General features: G+C 34.8%; 1 long non-coding RNA gene across 1 annotated transcript; it reads left to right on the top strand.

Annotated features, from left to right (window-relative positions):
- The first annotated feature begins 251 nt into the window (after positions 1–251).
- On the top strand, positions 252–8,670 carry LOC130054596 (uncharacterized). Its single transcript, XR_008802912.1, has 3 exons — positions 252–6,940; positions 7,040–7,166; positions 7,357–8,670. It is a non-coding gene; the product is annotated as an uncharacterized LOC130054596 (long non-coding RNA).
- The last annotated feature ends 1,782 nt before the right edge of the window (positions 8,671–10,452 follow it).

The raw sequence follows: 10,452 nt of genomic DNA, 5'->3' as shown, positions 1-10,452 counted from the left end.
TCCAAAAGGACTAACGAATAAAAGCAAAGCAAAATATCATATTATCCAATTTCACTCCCGCACTGCCAATACTCTGCATTGCCAAAATCAGGTAATATTGTTTACTCAAACTTTTCTAAAACGATGGTAGGCCAGCAATATTTCAGGATAAACATACGCAAGCTTATTTGGGAAATGCTTTTACTTATGCTAATAGATATCAAGGAAAAATCAGAATTATTCAATTTCATGAGGTGCATTTGTAACTCTGATCGTCTGAACGGTTGATATACATAAAGATTGCACAAAATTTCCTAATCAGAGATAACTAAAATTGAATAAGTTCATTTTATTTGGAGAAGGAACATGTGTAGGGATACTGCAAAGGCTTCTTCCTCTTCTTTTTTGTAGGTCACCTGAGTCACTAGGTGACTATTGCTATAGTCTGCGTCTGTCCTCCTGCGTTGTCTGTCATACTTTAACAATGCAACATTTTAAAGTTCTTGATAACTACCATTCCAATTCTTTTCAAATTTGGTATGAAGCATCTTTGGGACGCAAATTGTAAATTTCAAGACACCTGCTTCCCCGGTGTATTAGGAGCGGGGCATAAACTGCTTAACCATTCTTAAAAAATCTCTACAACTGCACATCTGTAAGAAAAACTATATGCATAGTAATGTAGAGCAAGGAAGCCTTTTTAAAAACTGTTAAAATTTCATGATCCCGAAAATTATCATACATAGTGATTATTATCTCTATCATTTGAAAGAATTCTTGGCGATACCGTATAAAAACTAAATGCATATTTAGGATAAACAGAGGAATATACCAAAATTGTGAATTTCGCAACCTCAGGGTTCTGACTTTAGAGCAGGTCCAAAATAGTTATATAATGTTAATTTATTATACTTTCATGTAAAATACTCGAATCTGATTGGTCGAGAAGCATTTGAAAAAACATATTGTTACCCTCTGAGAACAGTAAGTTGGGAAACGGGTTGAGAATATTGAAGAAATTAGAGCTTATATAAAAGTTTGCACAAAACTGGTTCAATCGGTAATATAGATTTTAACTGAATTGGGGGAAGTTTATGGGTCTGATAAGGTACAGTTGTACATATATCGTATGAAACAGTTCGTTGGTGGAGAAAGAAATTTCGGACCGTCAAAGATGCAGCAAAATCTGGACGACCTGTGAGGCTGTAACAGGCAAGGCAAATGTTTCAAAAGTCAGGGAAATAATTGAAAGTGATGGCAGATACACGATTCGTGATATTGCCAAAGCTGTTGGCATATCACTATCGCAGGTGCATTTCATTTAGAAGCGTATTTTGAAAGTAGGAAAGATTTCTGGCAGATGGATACCACATACATGTATATTGGCAGATGACCAAAAACGGGTGCGAGTACAAAGCAATTGCTCAAAATGTTTCCCAAATTCAATCAGAGACAATTTGCAAACAGTGTTACTGGTGACGAAACATGGGTTCACTATTTCGAACCAGTATGAAAAATTGGAAACAAAATATGGCTAACTAAACACGACAAAAGGCATGTAGTTGACAAAAGAACCATAAGCACATAGGACATTCTTTATTGCATATTCTTCTCATCAATCTCATAACTCCTATAAGCAATACAAAATAGATAGTGGGGCAAACACGGACCCCTGGACACACCAAATGTGATGGTATAGCCGTACAAATTCCAGTGTTGAAGGGCAAAGGTATTACAGGTCGGTGTTACCGAGATGCTATACTAAAAAGCCCTTGAAATATTATCATAAACGACGCCCTGTGTCAGGATTTAGGCATGTTCGTCTACTTCATGATAATGCTCCATCACATACATCTGAGCTTGTGAAGCAATGTTTGAAATCGGAGAAGGTTACCGTCTTGTCACACCCATCACACTCCCCATATCTAGCTCCATGCGACTTTTTCGTTTTCCAAAACTTAGAAAGTTCTTATCTGGTCGTCGTTACAAGTCCCGACAAGGCCTTGGCTCAGCCATCAGTCAGTGCCTCAGAGGTCTACCAAAATAATGGATTCAGAGATTAAAATTATGTATTTCAAACCTCGGAGAATATTTTGAAGGGATGTAATGTTCATTTCACTATTTGAGTCGAATGCTTTTGAGATATCGTACAATGCACTCGTATATCCGAAAATTTAAAAATAAATGTTTCATAAACTATTACCAAGAGAATTTAAAGATTGTTCTTTATGGTTTGTGAAAAACAGATCTGCGTTTTCTTAATAAAAAATGACTAATGCTATGGAGTATCAATATTTTGTCAGATTTATTTCATTCAATTCAGGTATTTATGTTGTCATTCAATTAAGGTATTTATGTTGTCATTCAATTCAGGTACTCGAACGACTAGATTCAAGATATGAAATATGGTTTTTTTTTTCTCACGTGTGATTCAATCTTTTGTGTAAATCAACTTCTATTGCAAAGCTCGATCTGTATTGCAATTACACAAAAGTAAATATCAGGCACATGTACCTGTAGCAACAAGGGGTGATTCCCCTCCACTTTTACGACAACTCATTTTCCCAATTATCATTACATGCAAAGTTGATTATGTATGTAGACACAATAATTCACTAAGACTGTTTGTCATTGCTTTTATATGGATACAGGTAAATCAAATGAGTCACTGAGCAATGATATGAACAGAAATCTAGGGCGGACTTCAAAAATAAAAATTCCGTCATATGTCGTTGATTACCTGCTTTAAAGCAAGGTGCACGGAAACATTCGCCGCATGCGGAAAAGTTTGGCAAATACCATGACAAACTGACAATTAACTAATCAACTGACCTTAATTAACTAGTCGCTGTGGGAAATGTTGTGCACCTTCTATGAGAATACTGTAGAGACCCCTTGATTTAGCAACACCCCTTTGATTGTCATTTAATAAAACAACTTGGCCAATATCATTTAGATAAACCCCGTCTCGATACAAAACAGGGGAACAAGACATAAGATCCTCCACCCAGCTGAATTAGGAATGCGCTCAATGCTGTTGCCACCCCAATGCAACATTATAACATCCGGAGGGCCAAACTGATCAACCAACCCTAGCATTTTTAGGTGCCATATGTTTCCATATCATGTCCCTCTGGCGAAACCATCTTATGGACATTTTCCTGGATAGAAGGTACAGGTGCTGATTACCAAAATAGATCTAAGCGTGACTGAATGCGTGATCTATCAAGGATCGATGATCCAATTATCCATACTGTTTTATGGGAACCTGCAAAAGTTAGCATATTGTTAATAACCAGTATATTTTCGCAAGCCTTTTCCGAAATTATGAAAATTCACACCCGGATGTAAGATTTAACTGCATTAGACTTCCATTTACCCTTGATTTTGATATCTTCTTCTGAAAAAACTCTACGAGGTGCATACGAGTCCTCCCAATTCGAAATGAATGAGACTTAAGATAGATGTGTCGATCTGAATGAACTGTAACACTTTGTGCAAAATTGAAGTACACTGATATGAAGTGAGAGGCTTGCCATTAAAGTGAAGGAATAATGGGCCAGATGATATTGGTCTACTATGTAGATATTGTTGCAATGTTTGAAATAAGGTAGTGGTTTCATTACTACATGTAAGCCTGATATAAACAATCGAACCCTTATCAGTTTTGGAATCCCTAATGATTAATTTAATTTGATTTTGAAGGAACTGAAAAAACTGAATGGCAATTACAAGCGAAGAGTTGTAAGAGACTGTTAGGACATTGACTCTAAGCAATGCAAAGAATGAAAAGTGAAAGGCAAAAGTAAATAATGTGCCTCATAATAGTTTTTGCATACTGAAGAGAGTGCCAATATAATGCGATTTAAGAGGGGGGGGGGGGGGAATAAGAGACCGCATGTCCTTTGAAGGATTTAAAAGATTCATGCTTACTTTAGTCGTGTCTTGTTTTTCTTGAATTCGAAGCTGATAACTGAGTCTGCTAATGTAACATTTTACTGATGAATATGATATATTTGCTGATGAATAAGCCGAATAATAAACAATTTGCTCAACATAAGTTGGCCATCGTGCAGGAAGCATGTACTTCATTCGAAAATTTGTAAACGAGTCTATTGCCTGCAACAAGTTGCTGTTGTATTTTTGGAAACTACTCCCGCTAAAGGTGACTCTACACGACCTTCAAGATTTCCCATAATGCCGGGGAACTGTGTAGAAACTACTGCCGCTAAAGGTGACTCTACACGACCTTCAAGATTTCCCATAATGCCGGGGAACTGTGTAGAAACTACTGCCGCTAAAGGTGACTCTACACGACCTTCAAGATTTCCCATAATGCCGGGGAACTGTGTAGAAACTGCTGCTGCTAAAAGTGACTCTACACAATTTAGCTTAAATAAGCAGAACAGGAAGTTTTTCTAGATTTCATAGCCATTGGTGTTAGTGATACTTTTAGATAATGCTCAGATGACCGATAAGGTCTGTAGGCCTCTTGTTTGATATCATTACGCTTGGAAACAGATCTTTGGAAATTTCAAAAATTCCACCCTAGGTGCCTATTGAGTACAGTGAAATTCAACCTGTTTTCAGAATCTTCATTAGTAAATTAATATCGGTAAAGTGAAAACTCGATCCCTAGTTAGCTCACCTGAGCTACAAACTCAAATGAGCTTCTCTGATCCATCGTTGTCCGTCGTCTGTCCCTCCGTCCGTCTGTCGGTCTCACCGTCCGTCTGTCTGTATACTTTTCATACTTTCGAATTATTCTTCTTCAAACTTTGTACAAATCATCATTGGGTAAAGGGCATTTAATTGTGTTCAAAAGAAGGACCATGCTTCCTTCAAATGGGAGATAATCACAAAAATGCAAAACTAGGGTGGGGTCATTTAAAAATAGTCTTCTCAAGAAACACTGGGCCAGAAGAGCTGACATTTACATGAAAGCTTTCTGACATAGTACAAATTCAAGTTTGCTAAAATAATGACCCCTAGGGGGTATATACAATGTATAGGGAAAATCTTTAAAAATCTTCTTCTCAAGAACCACTGGGCTAGGAAAGTACTAATTGATATGAAAGCTTTCTGACATAGTGCAGATTCAAGTTTGTTAAAATCATGGGGTAGGATGGGGCCACAATAAGGGATCAAAGTTTTACATACAAATATATGAGGAAAATCTTTAAAAATCTTCTCCTCAAGAACCATTGGTCCAAAGAAGTTTACATTTAAATGAAAGCTTTCTGATATAGTGCAGATTCAAGTTTGTCAAAATCATGGCCCCCAGGGGTAGGTTGGGGGCCACAATAAGGATAAAAGTTTTACATGCGAATATGTAGGAAAATCTTAGATATGGGCCAAGGTGACTCAGGTGTGCGATGTGGCCCATGTGCCTCTTGTTTTATTTTTGCTATGTCATTTTAAATGGTATTTAAGTTTTAAAGGACATATCGCATGTTACTAAAAAAAATAATTTTTTTTCAGCAAACTTAATTCTTTCCATGCCTTAAACTACTTTAAATATGTTTTAAATTATGTTTTAAATTAAATATTTTGCGTACTTTTCGAGTTTGAAAGCGATGACATTCAAGAATGAATTATGTGAAAAGAAAACTTGATTGTACTATAAATGATGAGACCAGTGGACACACGTATCAGTGGTAAACTGCATTTCAGATATAATCTTTGTTATGAATTGCTGAACTAAAGAAAGGAAATTTTGTACAGGAAGTAAAGTCTTAAACGGTTCAGGGTCGAATATGTCACAATGCTATAAGATGTATGTCTTTCGCAATAAAGTTATTATTAATAAGTGTGGGAAATATTCAAGAAAGATACTTTTCGTGACTGACATGGGTTTTTACCCCGTGTGTGACAAAGGAATAGGGTATCTGATAAGAGCTCTATTCGTCCTGCACAACAGTTGTGCTAATATTTCAAATTTAAGTCATTAAGTGACAGAATCAACTCAAAGCTATTTGCAGTATTTTGACATAAAATGTCTATTTTATCACAGTTTTTCTTGTAGGAAACTCGAACCGCCGATTTGAAAAGAAAGAACGACACAGGTTAATTTAATATGGCGTGTAAATCATTGCAGTATGATACAATTCTGCATTTATATGTGAAAATTAAATTAATATTCAATATATTTTGATATCTATACGCGAAAATCTTAATTCATATTCGATAATCTTGTTATGTATATATGTGAAACGTTTGACTTATATTTGATAATTATATTATTCATATGCGAAAATATTGATTTATATTTGATAAATCTCGATGTATATCAATAATCTTGTTATTTTTATGCGAAAATCTCGATGTATATTCGATACACCATGATTTATATTCGGTAAATCTTGATTTATATTCAATATACCGATATATATTCAATAAATCTTGATGTATATTCGATACGTCTTGATTTATATGTGATAAATCTTTATTTATATTCAATAAAAGGATATATAAGTAGTATATGCGTCTGTCTGGGGTGGGTAAACAATAGACCTATTGTTCTCGAGAACAATAGAAATGGGTTTTTCCAGTTATTTTAGATAGACCTATTGTTCCCGAGAACAATAGGTCTATTGATAAAGGGTTTTTCCAGTTATTTTTAGATAGACCTATTGTTCCCGAGAACAATAGGTCTATTGATAAAGGGTTTTTCCAGTTATTTTGTTGATAGACCTATTGTTCCCGAGAACAATAGGTCTATTGTTAAAGGGTTTTTCCAGTTATTTTTAGATAAAATCTATTGATATCCTCTGAGATCATGGGGGAAATAGATAAACAAATAAACGAAATTACTTAAAAAGTGATTAAATAGGTAAAAACGAAAGAAAGAAGGAATTATCTCCCTTTGCTTCAAGTTGAGATTAAAGGCATTGTGGGCTGATCCTCGGAATATTCCAGCCATTGACTGCGGAGGAATACTACGCCGCCAGACGATGTGGAGGTAAATATTTTTTTAATTATCATTATAGTAAAAAAATTATTAAAGTGACTCGCGCACTTTAATCTGTGACTTACATGTTTTAAAATATATATTCTTGAGATGGGTAACATTGAAGAAGACCCTTGCGTAAAGTCTGCGCACTCCACCCCTTCAGACGGACCCCCCCCCCCCTCCCATCCCCGCCACAGTCACCCATCCAAACGAGATCAATGACTGCTCAAAAGTAGTGAGTATTATATCATTAATATATTGACTAAGTGAACACGTAATTTTTTTCTTTCGTGTATTTTGTATTAGATTTGAATGCTCGTGAATGTAAAAGTAATTATTGTGGAATTATTATGGATTAGATCAATTAAAAGAAAGTGTCACTCCACAGTAATATTATTTTGAAAATAAAACCTTTTTCTTTTCAGATCCAGATCATGAGTGTAACCTTGAAACCAAATACCAAATTAATGAAAAAATGTACTTGTTTTTTTTTTTGTTTTTTTTTTTTATTTCTTATGACCATCGTCTCTGACAGATACAGGTATATCCATCGATGCATTAAAGTAAAATAAGTGTCAAGTTTCTTCGCTCGGAGTCCCTTGGATTATCTTACACGACCTGCTCCATTACGCCACTCGCATAATATAACAATACCTCATTGAATTTTACATAGCATCTCTTCGATTCATCCTGGTATACAAGTAAAGCTTTTTAAAAAAGCTTGCCGTCTTTAGCAGCAACTCTATAGAGCGAAGTTGAATTATGTCCCTTGTCTTCATTATTGAATTGAGCTAAAATAAATAATCTCACGGACATCATGCCTATAAAGCTGTGTCCTGACTCCCATTGTAAAAGTTTGTATTTATGAAGGGTATATGTACTGGAAATCAAAATCACTGTTCCCTGTATTAGCACTGATTAAAGCCTCTATATCAAACGAAATTGAGATTTTCAGTGTGTATATCAAAATATTTATTTTTTAACAAAGTTATGAAACGAAACAAAACAAACTAAAAATATAATATCAGTAATCAAGAGTGAATTCATCAAAATTCTAATGTGATTCAACGTTACTTCACAGACATAATTATCATTGTGTCTCTGATTTAAATCATGAAAAAACGTCACTCTATGATATGTAAGAAAAAATATGAAACAATCACACATAATTAACTATACTTCTGGAAGTCCCTGAAAATGCATAAATTAGACTCGTTTACCTAAATTGTAACAACAGGTGGATGGATTATTTTTTTGCATGCTTTCAAAAAACCCAGTGACCCTCATTTTGAAGTCAAGCCTTATTTATTCTTATGTAATTCTTAGCTTAAGGTATCATTAAAACTGTTTTGTAGGGATTGGCCCTACCTAATAGACAATTCCCAAAACACAAGCAATCAAAACAAAAAACGGCGAGTTTTTCTGTTTGTATGCAAAAATGAAAACATTGCTGTAAATGAAGTAACCATAGAAATGCTTTGTATTAGTTGCTTTTAAAAAAGTAATGTGTCAATTTTTCTTTTGTTCGTTTTGTCGATTTTTTTAAGATTGAAAATCTTGAAAAGTTGTTAAGTCATTCAAAAATTAGAACACCAGAAAATTATCTCCCTTGCCTTGAAGAGCATTTCAACCAATGAAATAATTGAAAATTTTCACTTCATGCACTTTCTACCAATGAAAAAAGAGAGGAAGTGCAAAGTCCGAAGACTGCAAAACACTTCAACTCTGTTCCAAGGAAGACGGTAATGACCCTTTCCATTCTTGTCGAGAACAATACATTATCTAAAAATAATCGGAAAACCCCGGTCATCAATAGATCGGTTATCAATGGATCTTATCTAAAAATAACTGGAAAAACCCTTTATCAATAGATCTATTGTTCTTGGGAACAATAGGTCTATCTAAAAATAACTGGAAAAACCCATTTCTATTGTTCTCGAGAACAATAGGTCTATTGTTTACCCACCCCAGACAGACGCATATACTACTTATATATTCAATTAATCTTGTTATCTTTTCGATAATCTTGTAATCTATATGCGAAAATCTCGATTCATATAACACTGTAATAATCTTGCTATTTATATGTAGAATGTATGTGAAGTTCAATAAATCTTGATGCATATTCGATAAATTTTGATGTACCTTTGATAAAGGTCTATGAATATAGATAACAAGATTATTGAATATAAATTAAGATTTATCGAACATACACGTACATCAAGAATTTCGCAAGATTATCAATTTTCTATGGTGGCTGATTTGTGCCACTTTACAATTTGTCGTCTTGTCGTTATTTCGAGGCGAAAAGACGACAAAACGATAATTAGCGACTTTTCGCCCCGAAATAACGAAAAGTCGAAAAGACAACAAAACGATAATTAGGTATTTTTCGCCTCAAAATACCGAAAAGTCGACAAAACGAAAGTCGGAAAGACGACAAACTACAGGCGAAAAGACGACAAACAAAACCCGCAAATTAGCGACCTAATTTGTCGTCTTTTCGCTTGGCGTTTTGTCGTCTTTTCGCTTGACGTTTTGTCGCCTTTTCGAGGCGAAAAGACGACAAAACGAAAAGTCGACAAAACGATAAATTAGCGACTTTTCACCTCGAAATGACGAAAAGGCGACAAAATACAGATTTCCCGTTATTTTGCTATCTGATTTTCTAGGTATGCAATATGAAATTTGCTGTGTTTTCGACAATTATTTTTTAATTACATTTATGAAAAGGAAACATCTAAAATTAAATTATAGTTCTTATGTACTTGTATTCTACTGAAGAAATCTTTTTTTTTTTTTTTTGTAAATGTTATACCAGGCATGTTGAATTGGAGGTTGGGGTGGTGAGGGTCTGTCCTCTTTTTACAATTTACTTCTCACGTTATTTTTTTGTTTTTTTTACACATATAAAGCTCATATTTTCTACATGCACAATTCGATTGACCCCCCCCCTTCTCTTTTCATTTTCAAAGTAGTAGTTAAAGGTAAGTTGATGTTTGAAGTGCTGAATGAATAAAAGAATACTTGCAATGAACTACTCACCCCCTCCCCTCCTACGAAGTAGGGGAGGGGAGGCCAGAGTTTACTTCACACTTGCAATGGAGTTCTTGACAAGTAAGAAAAAATGGATTTACGGTACTACTGCCCAAATCTCAATATCCTTAACATCGTAGGGAGGGGGGGGGGGTAGTTCATTGCGCGTATTCTTCATATCAGCACTTTAAAAAATCAACTACCTTTCACTACTACTTTAAAAATGAAGGGGGGGGGGATCAATCGAACTTTGCATGTATAAATATGAGATTTGTACGTAAAAATAACGTGAAAAGTAAATTGTAAAAAGGGGAGATACCAGGGCCCCTGCCCACCCCAACCTCCAATTCAACATGCCTGGTATAACATTTACACCAAAAAATAAAAAAGAAAAAAGAAGAAAAGATTTCTTCAGTAGAATACAAGTACATGAGAACAATAATTCACGTTTAGATGTTTCCTTTCTGTAAATGTAATCAATAATT

The sequence above is a fragment of the Ostrea edulis genome, chromosome 5, assembly GCF_947568905.1.
Source record: "Ostrea edulis chromosome 5, xbOstEdul1.1, whole genome shotgun sequence".
NCBI classification, from domain to species: Eukaryota; Metazoa; Mollusca; class Bivalvia; order Ostreida; family Ostreidae; genus Ostrea; species Ostrea edulis.
This window is presented reverse-complemented; position numbering and strand designations above follow the sequence as displayed.